General features: G+C 32.8%; 1 protein-coding gene and 1 long non-coding RNA gene across 10 annotated transcripts in view; one reads left to right on the forward strand and one right to left on the reverse strand.

Moving 5' to 3' along the window:
* The window catches only part of LOC148628448 (uncharacterized), a 26,632-nt gene extending 11,375 nt beyond the window's left edge, over positions 1-15,257 (forward strand). For all 8 annotated transcript variants that reach the window (XR_015923518.1, XR_015923522.1, XR_015923525.1 and 5 more), the window contains 9 exons: positions 314-3,947; positions 4,470-4,555; positions 5,804-5,902; positions 7,708-7,806; positions 8,414-9,065; positions 9,306-9,541; positions 9,851-9,936; positions 10,383-12,381; positions 13,219-15,257. The gene's annotated coding sequence lies outside the window, so the exon portion shown is untranslated. The remainder of the gene's footprint in view (positions 1-313; positions 3,948-4,469; positions 4,556-5,803; positions 5,903-7,707; positions 7,807-8,413; positions 9,066-9,305; positions 9,542-9,850; positions 9,937-10,382; positions 12,382-13,218) is intronic.
* The window catches only part of LOC148628449 (uncharacterized), a 15,100-nt gene continuing 6,390 nt past the window's right edge, over positions 15,140-23,849 (reverse strand). Inside the window, exons 2-4 of one of the 2 annotated variants that reach the window (XR_015923531.1) lie at positions 20,574-20,658; positions 18,566-18,680; positions 15,140-18,212 (exon numbers count right to left, since the gene is read on the reverse strand). This is a non-coding gene — a long non-coding RNA (uncharacterized LOC148628449). Of the gene's footprint in view, positions 18,213-18,565; positions 18,681-20,573; positions 22,632-23,849 lie in introns of those variants that run through there. The other variant, XR_015923530.1, reaches the window with a different exon arrangement.

A 23,849-nucleotide genomic window follows, 5' to 3' on the forward strand; every position in this document is an offset into this window, starting at 1 on the left:
GGATGCTATATGGGAGGGATTAAATTTTGGAAAAATTCAGCAACTTCCAGTTTATGGAGGACTTCATATCGTGTTCGAAAGTATCACTAGTGAACCATCACTCACAGAATTTTGTTAATTTTTTGCAAAGTTTGGGCAAGAATGGGCATTTGATAACCAGAAAAACCTGAAAAGATCTGCTGTTTTATCAGATAACAGATAAACATTAAGAATTAATAGAGATGAAGAATTTCCAGCAGTGTGTTATTTTATAAGGTGTAATTTGTCAGCAAGAATTACTTGATTGTATATGTATTTTATGTATTTTTTACAGGTATAGTTTTGAAGGCTGTAATTGTGAAGGTCATCACAAAACAGTACATACATGTATCATTTTGGAACATGTATTTGAAGTATTTCCCAGTTAATGGAAGGTACATTACTTGTTTTAAAAATGAATTCTGCCTTGATAAAAATAAATTATAGTTCCCCAGTATTTGATAAAAGAAATGGGGCATTTATTTGCAAAATATGGTATGGCTCAGAGATTCATTACCTGTATTTGTGGGCTTATAGTTTTTTTTTTAAATAAACTAAGATCTTAAGTAACATTGTTGAACCTAGGTACATTTTTCTGCCATTTTAAATTCAAGGACTCTGAAAATTATACACAATACTATTAAGGCTGGGATTGTGAATTTTTATACCCCACAAACAAATATTTGGGAGTGGGGTATATAGGAATCGCCCTGACTGTCTGTCCATATTACTTTTAAGCACAACTCCTAAATTGCTTATGGGATTTTGATGTAATCTAATAAGAAGGTTGGGTGTCATATGTAGATGTGCATGAAAAAAAATATAATTAGTCCCCTACAGGCTTTAGCTGAAGGGGACTTAGGATTTACACTCCATCTTTCAGTCCTGAAAAAAATTGAAGTTTTCCGCGCTTTAATTCTAAACGCCTGCAGATACTAAGCTGATTTTTGGTATGTGAGTCAACCTTAATGAGTTATAGATAAGTTGATAAGTTTACGTTTGGTTCTGCTTCTCTGTTTTTTGTCTGAGTTATGGCCCTTGAATTAACCGAAATTTAAGTTTTCAGCACTTTTTTCTAAATGCTTACAGATAATGAGCTGATTTTTAGTGTGTGAGTCTACCCTGATGACTTACAGATCAAGTTAAGGTTTCGTTCAGCTTCGCTTTGCTGATTTTTTTTGCAAGTTATAGCCCTTGAATTTACCGAAATTTAAGGGTTTTCCACACTTTTTTTCTGAATGCTTGCAGATATTGAGCTGAGTTTTGGTATGTGAGAAGGTAGTATTTGGGTCAGTGATATAAACAGCTGGTAGGGGACTATGTATTGAAGCCCAGGACATTCGGAAACTGGTTATTGATCTAATTTTTTCTTTTTGGGGATTTTTTGGGAGGGAAGTAAATATTCAAAATCCATTCAAATTTGTCTTCCATAATATCATTCAACCCTAACAACCCTAACAAGTACTAAAAAATACTCATAAAACTAATGTAACTCGCATTTACCCCCTTACTAACTCCTGAATGAGAGGGAGACTTCCTGCAAGAAATCTGGGGGGATTTCTTGTGAGGCCTTTGGCATATCTATATTTGGCGGGTGTAATCAGTGGATGTCTGCCCTTGGGGAAAGATCACAAAAGATAGCTCCAGTTTGTGTAAAGTCAAATCATCAGAAGGTATGTATATTATTTTATAAAGAAATAGATCAGATATGCTTTTAGCTCACTTAGCCCGAAGGATTATATCTCCAAAATCATTAGGTTTATCAAAATTTTGACATAGATCTCATCAGGCTTAACACTTTTACTATGATGTGATCTATCTTGTAAAATTTTCATGTAATTCTATTAAGCTACGAAGGAGTTGTTGCCTTTTTTAATGTTTTTTTCGCTATTTTGATGTTATTAAATTGAAATAATCTCCTGACACAACTTTACCAATTAGAACCAAACTTGGTATGGAAGTTCCTGAAGGAATTCTGCATAGAACTATGTGGAGATATATGATCCCACAAAAAATATGGCCATCGTTTCTCAAAATAGAATGTAGGGGCCAGGCAGACATTTTTCACATATGTTTAAAACGGTAAGGTCTTTTGAAAATCCGGCCTTGGTGAAAGTTTCAACATGATCAGATCTATGTTTTTATTCTAAAAAAAAAATCTTCATTGGCTTTACATTATTGCTTTTACCTCCCTTTCCTGTAAACACTTTTTGTTGTAGTAATCAGAAAATTAGGTGGATCTTATGGGGATGCCCCCTTTTTAGGGAGAAAATTTTAGTTGATTCTTTTTTATATTTCTGAACCCACTACACTTATTTCAAGATTTTCGTCACTTTATTTTCATCACTCGGCGGGTATTTCTAGAAAAGCAGAGGATGCTTACCCTACTGGTGCACCTGGTCCGTGCTCCCAGTTTTTAGTGCAGTCCGAGTTGCTCATTTGTTTTGTTACTTTGTATGTATGATTTTAGTTACTTTATGTTCTTTGTGTATGTCTGGTCTTTGTCCCTGGATTACATTCTTTTGATTACCGCTATAACCTTGGTTCCCTTGATTACTCTTTCGAGAAATGTTTTTATGCCCCTTTTCGGCAAATGCCAAAGGGGACTTAGGTTTGCTGTCCGTCAGTCTGTCAGTCCATTAGGTTACAAGTTAAGTTCGAATGATGTTACGGTTGAATGATTTTTACGGAAGTTGTGTCCCTTGGACATAGAAAATTTCATAAAATTTTATGTTTTCCAGACTTTTCTTTGTAATGCATCATCCAATTGATTTCATATTTGTTAGCTAGTCTTATCATGACAAGTTACAAATTAAATTAAAATATTATTGCGGCAAAATGGTTTATATGGAACTTATGGCCCTTTGACATAGAAAATTACATAAAATTTTATGTTTCATCATCATTTTGATGCAAATTGCTGCTGTCATTCTAGAGTTATCTGCCCTTTAATTCATAATAACGAAGTTTTTTTTCAACTTTCCAGGTGATAGAAAGAGAATGTCTTTATGCAGCTTTCTGTAATGCAAAAATGTTATTACTGTAAAATGAAGCTCAGGTTTGATTTTGATGGAATTTGCTTTTGCTGTTTAAGAGTTATTTTCTCTTGATTGTTAAAAAATAACACCATCTATTTTAGTTCATATACATGTACATAAAAAAAAAATCTCATAAAGGCAATGAGTTCAAAGGCTGAAAGGGGACACTGTATTGCATCAGCAATACTGTCAGAATGCTTGTTTCACTTAATATGAAACAGTTAATTCTGGTTAACTATTTACTGCATGCAACAGGATGTATTCCCATTTTTTCTTGCCTATTTTATTGTTTTCAGTCAATTAAAAGAAAAACCACCATTGGTCAAGAGGAGGTGAAATTAAATAAACTGCAGGTTAAAAGCAGTAGAGATAAGCCTTGGTGAAAAAATGTTAAAATGAAGTAAGCTGCTGGTCAAAAGCAGTGGAAAGAAGCCGTAGGTAAAAATTATGGTGAAATGAAATAAACTGTATGTCAAAAAGTGGTCACTTGAGCAGGACTTGGGAGCAAGAAACCAAGTTATTTTATGATCAGAATTGTGACATTAGAATTGACAAGTTAATCTGATGATGAGAAAGGGACAAAAGAACCCCAAAAAAAGAGGAAAAAAGGAAGAAATCTGTAGGTCAAAAATGGGTGAAATGAAATAAACCAAAAAGCAGTGGCGAGAAGCCTCCGGTCAAAAAGTGGCTACTGGAGCATGAACATGGAGGTCAAAAACCAACTTACTTTGTGATCAGAACTAAGACAATAGAATAAACATTGTTAACTGATGATGATAAATGTACAAAAAGAAAAGTAGAAAATACAGATAAAAAGACAAATGAAGAAGATACATAGTATGTCACCACGATGGATCAGTTAACATTAGTCTTGGAAGTGTTCTGTAAAATGTGAGTACATATTGTATGTTATATTGTACTTATATTTGATTATGTTGTCAAATCTTATTTTGATTTTTTCTTTTCATAAAGCAAGTTTTTGTTTTAATAATTGCCAAAGGAAGACGATAATTAAGATTAAAGTTTGTATCAAAAGATAAATTTTCTATAGCACTTCTGAGTTGTCATTCAGTGAAGCAAACAAACAAAAGTGCACTTCCACTTCACTTTAATTTGCTGCAGGCTATATCTTCCATGTTGTGCTTGAGGGGGGGGGGAAATTGTGTTGCCTGAGTAAAGCAAGGAAGGATTTCTGCAGAAATAATGTCTCAAATGATTGGCTATCTTAAAATAAGGAGGTTGGACAAGAACTAATGGTTAAAAAAAACCATGATCATGGTTTATAAAGCCATAGACAGCAGTTTTGCTACCAAATGCAACTGTAATGTAACAATCTGTTTTGTTTATAATCCTAATTGTAATTTACATAACCAAAAAAGTATACTTTATTTAAGTATTGTGTGTATTTCACAGGTTACCAGAACCAATGGATGTTTACTGAAGGTCAAGAAACAGTAAACAGAATTTATTGTATGGAGAACAGTTCAACCTAGCAGAAGGTTTCTACTTCACCTATTTTCCTTTTTTGATAGTGTTTATAATGATAGTTTTTTTAAATCAAGGAAGTATAAATATTTATATCAATAATACTGCAATGGTGGACCCCCTTCTTTCAAATATTTTGTTCATTTTGTGCAATTGTGCAAAATTTGAGCATAAATGGGAAAATGGGACCCCTCCAAGACCTGCCCATGTACGCCATTTATTTGAGGTAAGTCCTAAACATAAATAAACCCATAGAATGTTCTAGCAATGAATGTATTATTTTATAAGGTGTAATTTTTTGGCTTGATTTATTTGTTATTGCCATCACTTGGCGTCCATTGTCGTCGTCTTCCGTTATCTTCGTTAACAATTTTTCAAAAAATTCTTCTCCTCTTGCACTACTTGACCAATTGGAACCGACCTTGATATGAATGTTCCTTGGGATATCTTGCATAGAACTGTTGTGGGGATTTTTGATGTGTTGTAAAACATGGTCGCTGTTACTAAAACTAGAACAGTCAGACAGTAATTTTACGCAGATATCTCCAAGACTGTTAGGTTTAGGTAAATTCTGACAGGGTAAAAATGTTCAGTATGATGAGATCTATCTGTAGTCAAATTTTCATTCTAATCCATTAACCAATGTTGGAGTTATTGCCCTTTATAAACATTTTTTGCTATTTTTTATGTTATTTCTTTCAAAAATCTTCTCTGACACTATTTGACCAATTGGAACCAAAGTTGGTATGACAGTTCCTTCGGGTATCCTGCATAGAACTGAGTGTGGGGATTTCTGATCTGTCAAAAAACATGGCCGTCGTTACTGAAAAATAAAACAGGGGTCAGACAATAGTTTTTTGCATGTATCGCCAAAACCGTTAGGTCTAGCCAAAATCTGACTGTAAAAGTGTTCGGCATGATGAGATCTATCTGTGGTCAAATCTTCATTGTAATCTGTAAAGCCATGCTATTGCCCTTTTTTGATGTTTTTTTTTGTTGCCCTTGAAAGATTAGAGATGACAGGTTTTTTTTTACAGTTTTCAGCCAATATTTTGAAAACTATAATAGATAGAAACTTTCTATTGCTGAAATGATCTTATGATAATCCTACCCAAGTCTTCTTGAATCAAAATTGTTGGACAACTCTGTTAAATATATTGCCCTTGAAAGACAAAAAAACAAGGTGAGCCATTCAAGCTCCTGGGAGCCTCTTGTTTGAAAAAAATGTTTGTGTAAGGACAATTGTATGTACTTTTTTACAGGTTAAGAACAAAGGCTGTTTATGTGAAGGTCAACACTAAACAGTACATACATGTATCATTTTGGAACATGTATTTTAGGTATTTCCCAGTTTATGGAAGGTACAGTACTTGTTTAAATGATATATGTGCTCAGTGATTTCACATTTAATCATAATTCAATTGTAATATGTCAATTAAGGCCAATACCCACCTTTCACATTTTGTCAGCACGAGTTGTTCCACTTATGTATAGATTAAACATCAGGAGTTATTATTATTACACTGAACTTAATTCTTTATCTACTTAACTTTACAGCTAGGTTTGCATTTGTTTGGATGGAATGTGAAACCTAGGTAAAGTTCCCTGAGTTTTTTAGCTCACCTGGCCATAGGCCATGTCAGCTATTGCCATCACTTTGTGTCCGTCGTCATTAACAATTTCTCCTGAAACTACTGAATAGATTTGCCTGAAACATAATGAATGTTCCTTAGAGTATCCTGCACAAAATGACCATTTGGATTTTTGATCTATTAAAAAACATGGCCGCCATCACTAAAAATAGAACATAGGGGTCAGATAGCAGATTTTTGCACGCATCTCCAAAATTGTTGCCCTGTGCAGGTCCGGGTGTTAAAAGAATAGGCCTGCAGCAGCGCTAAGCTTGTCGTATAAGGCGACTAAATAGTGCTCAGAAACTTAGCCGGGGGCTAGGCGCTCTGCCCACAGAGCAACTGGGATGTGTGCCCCAGGTGGTGGAATGGGGTACCCCTGGCGTGATACATGCTGGGGTTGTCAGGCTATAATACGGAAAACCTGACCGCAAACCATAGTGGTGCACCGTGTTGGGATAGATGCCACGTTCCTCGCACGTTAAAGAACCCTGCTGTGGTATTCGATAGGAGTAGGAACCTTTGCGCTCCGCCACAGGAGGCTAAATTGCCCGACCTTACCCATCCCCCTTTTTCCAGTGGCAATCAAAATTTGTCGACCCTATTATCCATGTGACCCATCCTTTCTTTTTTTCAATTCATGTTCATTTTATTATCCATTTCATGTTCATTGTCTGAATATAGCTGAAATATTGCTGCTCGGACGTTAAACCCCAACAACCAAACCAAACCAAAATCGTTAGGTTTAGCCAAATTCTGACATCGGGTATAAGTATTCAGCATGATGAGATCTATCTGTGGTCAAAGTTTAGTGAAAATCTGTTCATCCATGTTGGAGTTATTGCCTTTTTTGTACATTTTTTGCTGTTTTTGATGTTATTACTTTCAAAAATCTTCTTCTCAAAAACTACCATACAGAATTCAATTAAAGTTGGTATTTTTGTTTTTTAGGGTATCCTTGACAAAATGACTTTGGATTTTTCATCAGTTAAAAAACATGGCCACCGTTACTTAAAAAAGAACATAGGGGTCAGAGAGCAGATTTTTGCATATATCTCCAAAACCGTTTGCTTTAGCCAAATTCTGACATCGGGTAAAAGTATTCAGCATGATAGAACATAGGGGTCGTATATATCTCCAAAACCGTTAGGTTTGGCCAATACCTTTCAATTGCTGAAATATACTTATTATAAGGCCTACAAAAGTCTCCAAGGGATCAAAGTTGTCAGACGACTCCATGTAAGGGTTATTGCCCTTGTGAGGTGAAAAATCTTTTTTTTTCTTTTTTTTTTAGTTTTCAGCCTATATCTTGAAAATTACAGTAGTTAAATTGAAACTTTAGATTGATGAAATGATCCTCATGATAAGTCCTACCAAAGTCTTCTGGAGTCAAAATTGTCGGACAATTTCTTGTTAGAGTTATTGCCCTTGAAAAGCAAAAATTTAACCAGGTGAGCGATTCAGGCTTCTGGGAGCCTCTTGTTTTATTAAAGGACACTGAAATGTTAAAGCTTTTTGTTTTATGCATCTTACAGTTTTGTGAAGGGCTTATATATATCAACAGGCAGTAGCCTCACTGCTATAGGTACCCAGCAGGAATTACAGAGGTGATGCAGTCCTTCCTTATTGGTCAGGTCAGTAATAAATTAGTTTTATAGGTTTGTAGGTAATCGTATAAGAATCACCATAAACCCTGTCCAAAAATCTAGTTGAAAAAATTAAGGACCACTCTTTACGTGTGGTAATGCTGAACTCCACTGTTGGAATCTCTCCATCTGCAGCACATATACCACCTCTTAAATTGCTTTCATATTTAAAATTATATATTTCTGTAGCATGTGCGTAAGTTGTTTCTTTTTTTTTTTTTTTTTTAACAAATTTCCTATTGAACATTGAATATTGAACATTTATCTCAACACTACAACATTTGAATGCATTTCCTCTGAAACCACTGAGATTGATTGAGGTAAAGTCCTTGGGTAGGAATGTTATCCCACTTGACACATAATTCTGCCTTCAAAAAATTTTTAACAAATTTTGTAGGAGTTATGGAACTTAGGTGACATCAACACTTGGGACATTTCTTTGTCTTACAATACTAAGCAAATGGTATAATACAAGTGATCTTCTAAAAAGTTCAAGGATTGACTCCTGAGTTACATGCATTGTATACACAAGTTTGAAACTTAATATACCTGTTCTTATTTGCTTATCTCTATTGCAAACTTTTTGTAATTTCAGAACCACAAAACTTCCAGCTGAAGCTTAGGACTTTCAGAAACTGATTCTTGTTTTGGGAGGGTAAATGTTCTTATCCATCTTTTGCGGGGGTAATCAGTGGATGTCTGTCCTTGGGAAAAGATAAAATAAGATAGCTCCAGTATAAGTAAAGTTCAATCATCGGAAGGTATATATATATATAGTATGAAAATGAAAAACTGCAGGTCAAAAGCAGTGGAGAAAAGCAGCAGGTCAAAAATTGGTAATTTCAGCAGGACTTGGAAGTCAGAAACCATGTTAATTTATGGTCAGAATTGTGACATTAGAATTGACAAATTAATCTGATGATGAGAAAGGGACAAAAAGAACACTAAAAAAGAAAGAAAAGGAAGAAAACTGTAGGTTAAAAGTGGTGAAATGGAACGAACTGCAGGTCAAAAGCAGTGGAGAGAAGCCTCAGGTCAACAAGTGGCTACTGGAGCATGAACATGGAGGTCAAAAACCAACTTATTTTGTGATCAGAACTAAGACAATTGAATAAACATTGTTAACTGATGATGATCATTGTACAAAAAAAAATACAAAATCAAGATAAAAAGACAAATGAAGAAGATAAACAGCATGTCACCAAGTTGGGTCAGTTAACATTAGTCTTGGAAGTGTTTTGTAAAATGTGAGTACATATTGTATGTGATATTGTGCTTATATTTATTTTTTTCAACAAAACAAGTTTTTGTTTTAATAATTGATAATGAGAAAACAATCATTAAGATTAAAGTTCATATTGAAAAAATAAATATAAGACAACAGATGTGTATTCAAATAAATGTTCTTCATCACTTTTGAGTTGTCATTCTATGAAGCAATCAAAAACAAAAAAAATGCACTAACACTTCACTTTAATTTGCTGCAGGCTATATCTTCCATGTTGTGCTTGAGGGGGAAAATCGTGTTGCCTGAGTAAAGCACTGAAATTACGGTCCACAGATTTCAGTGATACTGCCCTTCTGTATGTAGTAAAGCTTAACTACGTACCAAGGTACCCTGCTCAATGTGATATAACCTCTCAACAAGGCCTCCAGAGGATACTGGTCAATATATCACAAAGCAGGAGCAACACCATTACAGATACTTTACATTGGTCAAGACGTAAGTAATCTTTCATTTATACAAGCTCAACAAGGAAATTGGTGTCTACCAGTCTTCACAATAAGTATCCAGTAGAAAGTATTTTATTTTCATGAATCCTTCCAAGTCAGATTTAACATTAGGAGGTTTGACAAGAACTAATGGTTTAAAAAATTGATACAAAGAATTAAATTCTGGTTGCAGAATTAAATCCAGTACATTGCTACCAAATGCAATTGTAATGTAACAATCTGTTATATTTGTCATATTAGGCTTATTATATATAACCAAAAATGTGTACTTTATTTAATTATTGTGTATGTTTTACAGGTCACCAGAACCAATGGATGTTTACTGAAGGTCAAGAAACGGTAAACAGAATGTATTGTATGAAGAAGAGTTCAACGTAGTAGAAGGTTTCTACTTTTACTCTGTTCTTTTATTGATAGCATTTATAATGATAGTTTTTTTTTAATATCCAGGACGTGTAGATATTTTTATATTAATAATACCATAGTGGCAGTTCCAATGGGGGTTCCAGAGGTGTTACTACCCCCTTATACCCCTGCTCACAAGAAGAGTGAGGTATACTGTTTTATCCTTGTCTGTATTACTGTGTGTTTTGAACCCTTTTTTTGGTCACAGTTTTTACGAAGTACATTGCCATTGCTCTTAGAATTTTGTTAATTTTGTACAAGGAATGGGCAAATAACAGCCTGAAAACGCCCAAAGATCTGCCCATTTACCAGATGACAGTTTTAAACATTAAGATTTGATAGAGATCATGAATTTTCCAGCAATGTATTTTTTTATGAGGTGTAATTTTGTCAGCTTGAATTATTTGATTGTGTAATTTTTACAGGTAAAGAACTAAAGACTGTTTATGTGAAGGTCAACACTGAACAGTACATACATGTATCATTTTGGAACATGTATTTGGAAGTATTTCCCAGTTTATGGAAAGTACAGTTGTTGTTTTAAAATGAATTCTGCCTTGTTAAAAATAAAATTGAACGATGTTCCACAGCATTTGATTATTATGGAGCATTTATTTGCAGAATATGGATTGGCTGAGAGATGTATCACCTAGGTATATTTTTCTGCTATTTTAAATTGAAAGACACTAAAAATAATATACAATACTATTCAGGCTGGGTTTGTGTATTTTTATACCCCAACAAAAAGTTTAAAGGGGGTGTATACAAATCACTCTGTTTGTCCATCCGTCCGTCTATTCACATTTCTTGTAAGCACAACTAAACCAATCAAGGGAGGAAGGTTGGGTATCACATGTAAATGAGCATGAAGAGTAATCCAAGGACCTAGATTCGACCGGTAATTGAAATTTCATGGGCAAAACTCATGCATGGCAAAAAAAACACCCACAACAAACTTAAAATAACCAAAATTATATAAAGTAACAAAAGTAAATGAGCAACACGGACTCCACTAAAAACTGAGAGCATGGACCACATGCACTAATAGGATAAGCATCCTCAGCTTTTCTATGACAAGTTGAACAAATCAATTTTCATGGTGCAGATGGATACATCGTATTGATTCACAAGTTCATGATGACTATTAAACTTCATGGTGAAGGAAAGTCATAACTCTCAGATTTCTCCAAAGGGAGATAATCCAAATCAAGGGTTTATATGGTAAAACCTCATAGGCCTAACTCCCCCTGAACTTCTCAAGGGATATTTTTATATGAAGGCTGGGTCTCATATGTAGATAGGTGTCTAACAGTATTCTTTTTGTGAGCTTGCTCACATATTTCTAGTTAAAAATACTCTTGTCAAATGCAAATTATTCAAGGGCACTGAAAAATTAGCTTTTTGTTTTGTACTCTTTCAATTTTGTGAAGGGCTTGTATATACAAATAGGCAGTAGCCTCACTGCTATAGGTACCCAGCAGGAATTACAGAGGTGACGTAGTCCTTCCATATTGGTTAGGTAAGTAATAAATTTAATAAGTTTGAAGGTAATCATATATCACCATAAACCCTGTCCAAAAATCTAGTGCATCTGCCAAAAAAAATATGCACCACCTTTATTGCTCCATTGTTTGAATCTTTCCATCTGAGTTTCTCTATATTTTACAACCTTTTGAATACATTTCCTCTGAAATCACTTTGATTGATTGAGGTAAAATGGCAGATCACATATTTGAGAAATTTTAATCAATGGAACAAACTTGACTTTAGATAGGAATTAAATTTCAAAGCTCTTGAATACTTATAGCTGTAGCAAGGATGGGGAAACATGAACGAGCGATTTTTTATAAGAGTACCCTGGTAGCTAAATTGCTACTTGATTCTCGGACCTATCAAGTATTCCTTGACATCTCTAGTTATTATTGTTGATGTGCCAAAAAAATATTGTTGAGATATGGTAGGTAGCAATTAAATTTCAAAGCAACTGAATACTTATAGCAGATGTACCTTTTCTAATATACTTTTCTCTATAATAAACTTTTTGTGATTTCAGAACAGCAAAACTTCCAGCTGAAGCCCAGGACAATTGGAAACTGGTTCTGGATCTAATTTTTTTCTTTTTGGGGATTTTTTGGGAGGGAAGTGAATATTCAAAATCCATTCAAATTTGTCTTCCATAATACCATTCAACCCTAACAAGTACTAAAAAATACTCATAAAACTAATGTAACTCACATTTAACCCCTTACCAATTCACAATTCACTTAACCCTGAATGAGAGGGAGACTTCTTGCAAGAAATCTGGGGGGATTTCTTGTGAGGCCTTTGGCATATCTATATTTGACGGGGGTAATCAGTGGATGTCTGTCCTTGGGGAAAGATCACAAAAGATAGCTCCAGTATACATAGTCAAATCATCAGAAGGTATGTATACTAATGTACAATGAAAGAGGTCATACATGCTTTTAAGCTCATGTAGCCCAAAGGATTATTTCCCCAGAATCGTTAGGTTTATCAAAATTTTGACATAGTAAAAGTGTCAAGCGTGATGAGATCTATCTGTTGTCAAATTTTCATGTAAATCTGTTAAGCCATGTTAGGGGTATTGCCTTTTTAGCTCACCTGGATCAAAGATCCCTGTGAGCTTATGCCTTCACTTTGCATCTGTTGTCAACTTTTCACATTTTGCTAAATTACATGAAAACCCCTTGACCAATTTTAACCGAACTTGGCAAAAAGGATATATGCAGGATCCACTTTTGGTTCCTCTTGATTAAACAAGATGGTCCCCAGAGGCTATTTAAGCTTCTGATCGGCCATTTTTCAAAGATCAACTCCTCAGAAATCTCATATGCCAAACTTGATAGGGTTAATGACCTGAATGCTTTGTACAAAGGTCCACTTTTCGGGTGGCTGTGGCCACTGAAAGTCACTGAAAAACGATATATCTTTGCATTCTTTTAGCCAATGGTGACCATATTTGGCAGAAATAATAAAAAGGACAACTTAGATGATTTTTTTCAACTTGATTTAACAAGATGGCTGCCAGAAGCTGTGTAAGTTTTTGATTGGCCAATATATATCTCCAAAACTATAAGTTTATCAAAATTTTGTGGTTAATTTTTCATGTAAATCTATTAAGCTATGGTGGGAGTTATTGCCCTTTTTCGATGCTTTTACTATTTTATTATTTGTTGATTATAACAGTAAATATTCATATTCTTCCTTGTCTGTTTTATTTCTTTTTAATTTTTTTTTCAGTCAATTACAGGAAAAACACACTGTCAGTCAAAAAGCAGTGAAATGAAATAAACTGCAGGTCAAAAGCAATAGACAGAAGCTGCAAGTCAACAAGTGGCGATTGGAGCTTGAACTTGGCGGTCAAAGAACGAGTTAATTTGTGATCAGAATTAAGACAATAGAATTGACATTGTTAAATGATGACGATCAATATACAAAAAAGCAAAAAAAAAAAAGATAAAAGACAAATGAATTCAAAAGTTCAGAAAAGTAAAGCAATAGAAACAGAAGAGAAAAGAAGGGAAAAAGATATTTTTTGGTTATTGATCCTTTAGTATCAAAATACCTTATGTTTCTGGTTCATGCCAGGAACTTTCCTACTGTTTCTGAACACTACACAAAAATATAATTCTTTTGTATCATTGAATACATCTTTGTAACCTGTAAATATGTTTCTAGCAATCATTAAGCTCAGCAAGACCTAGTCTATGTTTCTGGCAGTTATTCAGCTCAATAAGATCTCATCTAAATATATTTCTGGCAATTGTTTACCTCAAGCTCAATAATGAGCTTCAAATGAGCTGAAGATTCAGCCTTGAAAGATGTTTAAATCTCCATCATACCATTAATGTTTTATGATTAATAAACAGGGAGTTCAAGCAAGTAAAATTTGTGGTAACATTGAAATTGATAAAAAGTGTCTAGTTATGGAAATGTTATATTGATCGTGGGAATTATTTTCTTGAGCTGAAATTGGTTCCATATAAGTATATAATTACAGTGTGGGATAATACTATGTTGAAATAGTTATGGATGTGACTGCAAATTAAATTTTGGACAGGTTTTTAAAAAAAAATGAGAAAAAGGTGAAATGGAACAAGATTTGTAAATGTGTGTGAAGTTGTAATTATTGTTATTGTTGTTGAAGTTATTGTTATAATACGGGAAATGCAAATGTATGAGTATATTTTTCTGCTTTTCGAAGTATAGAAGAAATGTATTTTCGTTTTGTTTTTTAATTGAGAGTATGGTCAAGTGTTTAAATGGACCAATGGGTGTTTGATTGAATTGGCGCCAAAGTTGGATTGGCTAGTTTTTTGTTTCATTCTAGCCACAGACATTTAACAGTAAACACCGATATTAGTATTGCATAATTTTTAAGATGAGATTTTTGGATTACTTTTTAGTTCACACATTAATGTCATGCATATATATTTCTGTTTTTTGTTTTTTTTATTTTCCAAGGCGTAGGACTTAAACGCCTACTCTGGAGGCGGTGTCTGCATTACCTCGAGTCACAGGTTTCCATCGCTTTTTTTTTTTAATCTAATTGTTTTTTAGCGTTGGTTTTTCCTTGGTGGCATTCATCGCCAATGAAAGAGTTTATTTTCATTCATGAATTTTATTCATATGAAAACTTTAACAAAAAAAAGAAGAAAGAAAGAAACACAAAAAAAGGGAAAAAATAACAAAGAGAAGATATAATATTTATTTTTTTGCTCCTTTAACTTTTATTCTTCTAGAATTATCAAATTTCAAACATTTATCACAGATTAGTTATTTTTTTAATGATAAATTTAAGCATTTTAAAAATCTGTCTTTTGGTTAATCATTTCATGTGTTGAATTTTGTAATATTAGCATTTCTGCTTTTGTTCTTTAATCGAAGTACACAGAAAAACTATTTCTTGTAATGGTAAAAAAATGCAACTATTTTATCCCTATTCCTCCCCTATCTGGTAATTTACATCATACTTTTGTTGCCATTTTCTCCGTACTTCAAGTGTCAGTCATGTGATTGCATCCTATATCATGCTTCTTACCAGATTAAAACAGTAACTTCAACTACTGTCGTGGAACTGAGGAAATACCAAATAGTGAAGACATTTTCTAAAAACTTTTTTTGAAAAAAAGTGATATTAAAAATGCTCAAAAATTTGAAGAAAAAAAAAACAAAACAACAATTGAAACTTTTATTCACACCTACATACAAATTAAGAGGCAACATTTTACTCAGCAGCTTCAGTTCATTGGTATAATTAGGGACCCCGTACCATGCATGTGCAGCTTGTACGTATGTTGAGTCAACTTTCTGTAAGATAAAAGATTAAAACTATCTTGTCTATTTAAGGGAGAGTAGGGGTATTCTCAAGAACAGATTTTTCATACTTGTCCTTTAGCATTACATTTTTATTTTATCAAAAAAAAACTTTACAACAGTAATCACAACTTACGCTTATTTATTTCTCTTGATTTTTTGGTTCCAGAATGGTTGTTATATTGCCAAGTTGTGGAGTTGGGAAATAGGTTCCTAAATCCTATAAAATACCCCTTAAGGCATGCGTTTCATAGCCACTGACAACCAAGTCCAACTCCACCTTCTCATGGGGGAACTGTTTTGACAGACGGAGATTGGGCGAAGGCGGACTACTACCTTAACCAGTCAGCCTCAGGTAGATGGGACTCATTAACCTTGCAAGGTAGCCGATCTAAGTGAAATGAAGCTATTTTTTCAGCAAATTTTATCAGTTTTACTATTTTAGTTGTAATTATACTTGAACTTGGTTCATACATATTGTAGTAATCTAAAAAAGCATTGTTTATTTTTTTCCCTGCATTTTGTGATGAATTTATGAAATAGCAATTAAAAATCAATTAAAAATGTATATGGAATGTTAGTTTGTTTAATGACAACAAATTAAATATCATTGACTGAAACTGTTACCTTTTTAGTCTGTTTACAGCCAATCAAGATGAACTGAAAAGGAACAAATATACTATGTTGAATTTAAGTTGGGTATCCAATAATTTAGACTTCATATTGCTTCTATTCAAACTTTTTTGCATGTTTCTTTTTTTAAAATTTCATTGCTGGATCAATTTTACCGGTCTAATTTAATTTTTAAAAGAAAAATAGCATTACATTCATATTAGAGAGTGGTGCAGTAATGATGAGTTGTAGCCCATTTTTCTTGTTTCCCGTTGTGAACAAACCTTGTGTTAATATGTACATCTGTATAACCAATGTTACATTGGTTATCAGAATAACAGGACAACAAAATAACCTGTGTATACCAAACACACCCAAAAATGTGCACATAATTGATTATACCATTTGATTATAAACAACAGAGTATCATACTTTCAATATGTATACCAAAACTTGTGCATGAACTTAAACCATGTATATACAAAAATAAACTACATACAGTGAAAACCCATCATCAAAACCTGGTGTTACCAAAACAGCAAGAAAAAGAAACAAAAAACAGCTGGCTGCATCAAACAATAAAACACCTGCAAAGACCATGAAATATAAATCGAAACCAAAGAAAAATTTTTCTAAAAAATAAAAATGCAGAATTGAAAATCAAATCACTAAAAATCCAACGGTTGCTGCCTAAGCTTATTGAATACTAAAAAATGTTCATACAGAATTGCCCATGTACTGAATAAAAGAAATGAACCAAATTTGAACAGGCTTAATGCAACGAAGGAATCATAGCCTTTAATGTTCCATATAATAATTTCATTCATTAGATTTTCAATTAGTGTGTTTTGTTTCCATTGAATCATTTATGGTATGAAACCTACATATGTTCAATGTTGAAAAATAGCAGTAGTTTCACTTAATACCTGCTAGTGGAAATGTGCCAAATGAGAAAGAACAATTTCCGTCATTAAAAAACAAGGAATTAAGTAAATATTAGACTGCTTGTCCAATAAGGGGAAGTCCATTCTTAGGGGGGACTGGGAAATTTTTTTCAGCTCAGAAATTTTATATCCAGCCTGGTGCAAGTCAGATTATTTATTTTCATCATAACCTTGGCTGGATTATTTATTTTCCATACTCATAAAAGGGTCTATTCTTTCTATGAAAATTTAAATGTGCATATCCGGGTTACCAAAATATGTGGTTTGGGTACTATATCAAAGCATGTGTTACTTTTTACATTTATTATTAAAGACATTATTAAATGAAGTTAATTCTCTATAATAAAAGGCATAGTCTCTACTATATCCGACATGTTATATTATTGCAAATTTCTGTTAATTGCATAGCATTTTCAAGAACTCAATCATCCCCCATCTCTTCCATGTTTAAAATTCCTCTTAATTGCATAGGTCTAAACAGACATTACTGTTTATTGCATAATTGTTTTTCCAATTTGTTATAAAAATTGAAACTTTCTGGCCTTAACGATGCATTTTTATCAACTACTCAATTAAAAGGTGTAGCTAATTCAACTGTTTGATATTATAATTTTATAGTAAAACAAGTGTGGACACAGACTGGTATTGCCCGAGGGGCAAGTATGGACGCAGACTAGTATTGCCCAAAGAGCAAATTTGAACAAACATGCGTTTTGTCTTGAAAGAGTAACCAATGAAACCAAGATTCTATCGGAAATCAAAGGAATGTAATCCAGGGACCAAGACCAGACATGGAAATCAGACAAACACAACAATGAACATAAAGTAACTAAAATAACACATATAAAGTAACAAAAGTTAATGAAAAACTCGGACACCACTGGGAGCATGGCCAAGGTGCACCGGTAGGTTGAACGTGTTTGCATCGTCCAGAAAACTTCTCCACTTACTGAAATCAATAATTGAATTGTGCACATATTTATAAATGTATATTTAACATGTGTTACTAAATATCTACTGATATCAATAAATGGGAAACAAATTCCACAATATGACATGCCACAACCATAAGACATGTCATATACTATTTTTTTTATAAGGATTTCAGGAAAAAAAATTAATCTACTCGGAAATCCTCTGTCTCTGTTTAATTCAATTTATAAGACCTTCACCTACAACTTCTCCTGCACAGGTAACCATTGGACAGTATAAATAAAAAGAAACTCTAATGTCTAAATATAGGTCCATAGCAGCGAATTCAGAAATGTCAACTTGGAAATATTGTCAAAGAGGCATAACTCCAGTTGAAAATTCAAGTTAAAATACAGTTCAGCAAATTATAGCCCATTTCAAATTCAGGCTCTGAAAATACACAAAAAATATTAAATGGAAATGTAAATGAACTTTTATAAATTGATGTGCAAATTAATTTAGTCTTATAGTCTGTATTTAACTCCTGTCATGATAAGATATACACATATATATATATGTGTGTGTGTGTTTGTTGGTGTGTGATTGCATTTATTTATCTTTTTGCAATAATTTTTATTTTTGTTCTATAATTTTGCCATAAAAATATATCTACATCAAATAAAAAATATAAACCAATATTCAAATATGTACCCTACATGCAGCTAATAAGATAAACATTTTCTATTCTGATTTACAGCAAACACACTAATCAATTATGAATTAATTAACAAACTCATACTTACAGTAATTTTAAGATTCCTTCTTCCAAATCTTCCTTCAACTCTTCAATAGTCATATCATATTTTTCTAATTTGCTATGTTCTTTTTCATTTTTTTTTTGGTATTCCAGTAGACAACCTGCAATTGATAATATGATTAAATGTTTTGGTAGCATAACATTTTCAAAGCAAATAACATCAAATATAATTATACCACAACAACAGGAAAATATGAAATAATCATTAGATGCATAAAAAGCATTCAAAGCATATAACATTTACATCACAAGACAACAAAGCATAAGCAATTCTGTGTTAAAAAGCAACACAGACATAAAGAGTTAATATTAGTAAACAGTATGAAAATAAAGGCAATTTTAAAGCACAACGACCAAGCTGATATTTTTTTTTTATAATAAATGTATGTAATAAAGAAGCAAATAACCTAAATGCACAACACTACAACCACACTAATATTTTGTTTTGGGTTTCCAATTAATGATGACACTTTATAGACGTATTATTCTTCATTGGTTCTTACATAATACCATACAATACCAAAGAGACTTTATGTTCAAATAAAAAATAAAATTTACACTATACTTCTTATTACAGTAATTGCTATATACATATGGAGACATAAACATACATGTACATGTAACATGTTGAATAAAAATCCATTTCAATTATAGCTGGCTTTTAAAAAAAATTAGAATAATCAAGTTTGATGTGAAATTCTTATTCCTCACTAGAATCAGACTGTTAATATATAACCAAAATTTTTTTATTAAGTTATTGTAAGAAAGGGAGATAATAAAACTCTTTTTCTCAAAATAGAAAGAAAGGGAGATAATAAAATTTATTCTCAATATAGTAAGCATTAATATTTAAAGATGAATTTACTGGTTTCGCTTTCTACGCTTGATATAGCTGAAGATATTATGAGGTGAAGAATCTCTATCACTTTGCTCATTACTATCTTCAGGAATAATCAATGGAGGAAGGTGAAATTCTAATTCATCACTGGAATCAGATTGTAAATTTAGAGCAGTGCCTCTGCAACTAACCTCATAGCCAATAGGAGGCTGAGTTTCATCATCACTGCCAAATGTACATTCTGATTCAGGTGAAGGCAAAGAGAATCAGTCTGTGTAAGAATCATTGAGTCATAGAAACTGGTTCGAAAACAAATTGGAGGTTGTGTTTCATCTGAATCAATAAAACTTGCACTGACTGATTCACCTGCATGGTCATTGACGTACTCTGACTCTGACAACAGTTGACTTTCAAAATCATTTTCAGAATGTTTTAAAAGTAACTTTGTATCAGAATCAGATAGGGTATCATCACCAGATAAAAACCCTATGACGTCAATCAGCTGACTGTTTTCTGATGAAGACTCATTTGATGATGTCTCTACAAAATCTTAATAAAAAAAATCATCATCATCAACAGCAGCAATTATGCTTGCCTTCTCCCCACATGTACGGCAATTGCAGTCTCCTGGATATGTGCAGGCATCATGAAGTTCCTCAGCTATATTTTTATCTTGGAGAACTCCAAAATATTCACCAAAGATAAATCTGTACATTAATGCTGCATTAGCATCATCACCTTTTGGAAATTCAATCCAAATTCTTTTAATAAGACCACTTCTAGCCATTTTCTGTAAAATCACAGAATATGAATGATTCATTCTTATGATCCTGCTGAATTAATAAAATACAACCCTTTCCTTATAGTTAGGTTACTACAACAAAGTACATCTTAACAAGCATCCAAATAAGATTTTGTTTTCAATATGCATTTAAATATATATATCAATCCAAATCATTTAATAGAGTTAACTAATTCAGTGGCGGACCTGGGGGTGTGCAAGGGGTTAGTACCCCTCTTTTTTACTATACAAATTAAATCATGTCATAATATCATCCCTTTTTCTGAGGAATCAAAGCTCGCTTCCAACATTTTCAAATTGTATAGATCCGCCCATGCTAATGTCAAAATGTAAAATAGAAGCTACCATACATACCATTAAATGAGATGAAAAAGTTAACTTTGTATTCCTATGCAGCAGGTAGGTCTAACTGTTCTTTCTAACAGAAAGTACAAATATGCTGCAAAAGATAAATCATATTAATGAAATGTGTATTACATGAACACGGTATAGGTTTGTATTATAAAATAGTATCTTAGCTCTCATTTTAGGGGGAAGACAACATCCAGAATAAACTGCTTATTTTTTTCTAATAATTTACTTTTATGTGCATTCAATAATTGTTTATTATAATTTTTTTTGGCAAATTATTTGAAAAATTATCTCCTAAGCTTGGTCACACTGTAATTGGCATTTATTGTAATGGTGTTTTGCATTATCCACAAACTTTCATATGATATAGGATGGACAGATAATTAAAACTTAGCTTTGGTTACCACCCCCTTCTTTAATGATGAGTTTGAAAATCTACATAAAATACTAACACACAAATAGTAAAATGTTTGTATTGAATATTCAGTACAACTATATATATCTTATATTGCAATTTAAAATAAGCTGAGTTATGTGTATTATATGAACAAAACTTTATCGAAGGGAGACAACTGATTTCACGAATAATTGTAAAAATGACAAATTTATGTGAAATGCAATAAAATAACGCTTAAACTAAATCATTATTAACTATAAAACTCAATTTTATCGCTTCAGAAAAAGTGCCAATGGGTGCCGTTCACTACTTCATTTTTCATTTGCTAAGAAGAATGATGAATGCGGCAAACACTTTTACCACAAATTGTCAAAATCATAATTTTAAAATATTTAAAGATTGTCAACCGTTTACAATTATAAGTAATACTTATAAACTATAAATGAAATAAAATAGAAACAACTAACTTACCTTGTCTAGTGCGTATAACAAATAAATAATTTAGGTATCCACGTGAAGGTTTCAGTATCGTATTAATTTTCCCATAGACTTCTATAGTGAAGTGCATATTTTTAGGATTTTTAAAAAAATATGTAAATTGATTCAATAAAACTTTCACTTATGTAGCATTTCTAAGGACATGTGAAAAAATGATTTCCCGCAAAGAAAATAGGGTGAGTCCACGAAGATTGGACAGAAAAGTAGTCGAACTATAAATAGCCATTTTCCCTACTTTCACTTTCGTTTTGCACTCACCAAACCAACCTTTTCAGTGGAACATTTTTATGATATTATGTTAGATTTTCTTTTAAAAAAGTTCTTCATCTTACAGTGTGATGTTTGCTCTATTTTTTAAGTCATTGTTCATGTCTTTTGACAAAACATTAGTTTGTAGAGAGGCAAAAAGAAAATGCACTATATTTTTATGGCATCCATGTTTTGACGTACACCCGCTCAGGGATATGCAATACGATACTGGTACCTGAAGCACGACCCCGCGGAATCAGCAGATTGTCGAACTTTACCGTTGGGTTATCTGCCCTTTTACTACGTTCTTCAATTCGGAAGGTGGTTACTAAAGGCACGAGACCGCAATTAATTTTCAAATGCATTTCAATATACACATTTGAGCAGATTAAAAAAATTCCACCGGCGCAAACTGAATAAAAACTTCTCTGGCCTAAAGATATGAACAAACAGGATTTTATATGAAAATTGTAGACAATTTTACCATCATTTTCTGAAATTAATACATATAATTCGGAGATGGGGTAAACATGACAAATGAACTGAGTTAAAAGTCCTAAATTTTAACCTTCTTCCACTGAACCAAATCACAACTTTTAGTCAGAATTGATTAATGAAAAAAAAATCCCATGTAATTTTAACCTATTTTCTACCAATTAGAGGCAAAACTTAAGCAAATAAGTTTCCAGTAAAAATATGAAAAAATGTGGAAAGTATCTACTACCAAAGTTGGAACTATATTCGACGAAAACCAAGGGGAATTAATTGTGTTCTCGTACCTGAAGTATCTACATATACATATTCTTCCTTGAAGGTGTACTTGCATGGATGTGTAGAATTAACTTGCTATGTCATGTTAATATTGATTGGACATTCACTTTATGTAGCTATATGTTAGCTTGGTAAAATTCTGGGCTCTCAGACAACCATAACCATAAAGTCATCGCACGAAAATCAAGTGAATATGGACGACGACGACACGGACGCCGCCGACGATGACGACGCTGTCAGCACCATTTCGGTAACTCTATTATATTAAACACACACACACACACATATAAAGTATTTTTGCTGGGTCAAAGATTCAGCAAATGCTACTTTGGTTTATACAACGCTGTATAAAGCGTGCATATTACAGATTGAATAACATGGTCGCCGATCGACATTAAATCACGTGATAATGCATTAATTTTTAACTGTCATTCTATAATAGACCCAGGCAGAAGTCAATACATCAAGGTATACTGAATTTCACCAAATTTGTACCAAATAGTACCTAAATGAAGCAAAGCTTGGGTATCATTTCATTTTTTATTCTTCTCAATAATAAGAGGCTAAAATGAGGACCATCTCTAGGTCCTCCTTTTTGGCCCCTGAAATTCATCAAAATTCCTAACAATAACATAATTTCGACACCATTCATATTGAAATGCTCCTGACGAAAAACAAGGTAATCAAAGGTTATAACTATATAAATGTATCAAATATCTTTATGTCTGAACAAAAATATAACAAATTTTAAGTTACACTTTAAGGGTCATAACTCTTGACGTAGGATGAATTTTCCAAATTGGAGTAAAAAAAATTGAAAAACTACCAAATAGTGCCAATCTTCAAACAAAAATATAAAAAAATAAAGAATGGACGCCTCGTTTTCATTTTCAATAGTTTCTAATTAAAAGATTTAGACTTACTTTTTACATTATATCAATGTTTTATTTGGGTACTGAGGATTAAGTACTTTTTCGTAAATTTTAAAATTGCATATTTAAAAAAAAGGATAAAAATCACTGAACAAAGAGTTGGCTCCCTTGAAAAGCACATCTTATATAAAATGCAGTTTTATTCATATTAGTGCTCATTTACAGTTTTTTCATTTTATTTTTATTCAATACCACAATACAAAGAAGTTAGCTGACTTAAAATGTTTTCAGTAAATGAAAAAAGGGGAATGTGTGTCATTCGATGTATGTTAATGCATCATCTGACTATTAGTACGATAAGCTAATACTAGAGCACTAGCAACTTCTCCAAGTTAAAAGGGAATTAAATTCAAATAAAATACAAATAAAACGCCTAAAAAGATGTAAAGTTAGGCCCAAATGTTTGGCCATAAAGGTGAAGACTAGCCACCC

Source organism: Perna viridis, chromosome 1 (assembly GCF_037379345.1).
Source record: "Perna viridis isolate PV_CMFRI_1.1 ecotype Kerala chromosome 1, ASM3737934v1, whole genome shotgun sequence".
Lineage (NCBI taxonomy): Eukaryota > Metazoa > Mollusca > Bivalvia > Mytilida > Mytilidae > Perna > Perna viridis.